The sequence below is a fragment of the Schistocerca nitens genome, chromosome 8 (assembly GCF_023898315.1).
Source record: "Schistocerca nitens isolate TAMUIC-IGC-003100 chromosome 8, iqSchNite1.1, whole genome shotgun sequence".
Lineage (NCBI taxonomy): Eukaryota > Metazoa > Arthropoda > Insecta > Orthoptera > Acrididae > Schistocerca > Schistocerca nitens.
Genome location: NC_064621.1, coordinates 348,146,355 through 348,147,668, shown reverse-complemented (window position 1 = coordinate 348,147,668; position 1,314 = coordinate 348,146,355).

Genomic DNA, 1,314 nt, shown 5'->3' with positions numbered 1-1,314 from the left:
AAGGGTAACCACAGCCATGGTCTCCGAGCTGATAGTCCATGCTGCTGCAAACGTCGTCGAACTGTTCGTGCAGATGGTTGTTGTCTTGTAAACGTCCCCATCTGTTGACTCCTGGATCGAGACGTGGCTGCACGATCTGTTACAGCCATGCGGATAAGATGCCTGTCATCTCGATTGATAGTGACACGAGGTCGTTGGGATCCAGCACGGCGTTCCGTATTACTCTCCTGAACTCACAGATTCCATATTCTGCTAACAGTCATTGGATCTCGACCAACGCCAGCAGCAATGTCGTGATACGATAAACCGCAATCGCGATAGGCTACAATCCGACCTTTAACAAAGTTGGAAACGTGATGGTACGCATTTCTCCTCCGTACACGAGGCATCACAACAACGTTTCACAAGGTAACTCCGATCAACTGCTGTTTGTGTATGAGAAATCGGTTGGAAACTTTCCTCATGTCAGCAAGATGTAGGTGTCGCCACCGGCGCCAACCTTGTGTGAATACTCTGAAAAACTAATCATTTGCATATCACAGCAGCTTCTTCCTGTCGGTTAAATTTCGTGTCCGTAGCACGTCATCTTCGTGGTGTAGCAGTTTTAATGGCCAGTAGTGTATTTGAAACTATTAGTATAAGCCACGCAAACAAAAGTCTGATTCAGCACATAGTTCTAAGAAAGCTCAAGTTTCAAAGTGACTCGAATCCAGCAAACCTCAGAGCACTCTCTGTGGTGTCACCGCCAGACACCACACTTGCTAGGTGGTAGCTTAAATCGGCCGCGGTCCATTAGTACATGTCGGACCCGCGTGTCGCCACTATCAGGATCGCAGACCGAGCGCCACCACAAGGCAGGTCTCGAGAGACTGACTAGCACTCGCTCCAGTTGTACGGACGACATTGCTAGCGACTACACGTACGAAGCCTTTCTCTCATTTGCCGAGAGACAGTTAGAATAGCCTTCGGCTAAGTCCATGGCTACGACCTAGCAAGGCGCCATTAACCATATCTGGAGAGAGTCTCACTTGTATTATCAAGAGCAATGTACAACAAGAAATTAAAGTTCAGTATACGAGAAGCTCCGTTCTTTTCATTATAGCTTTCATCACGTATCCTGTTTCAGACTTAACGCAAGACGGCGTGAGTTGACGCGTGCTCTTCCGGCTACTTCTCAGTGTGGCGTAGCTAGCTTGTTACGCTACAACACTCTCACTTCATCCAGAACTTGGGTACGGAACGTCAAGCGGCCCCAAGAGCTACAAGAAGGAGCTGGCTGGTAGTACGACGATTTCAAAAAAATGGTTCAAATGG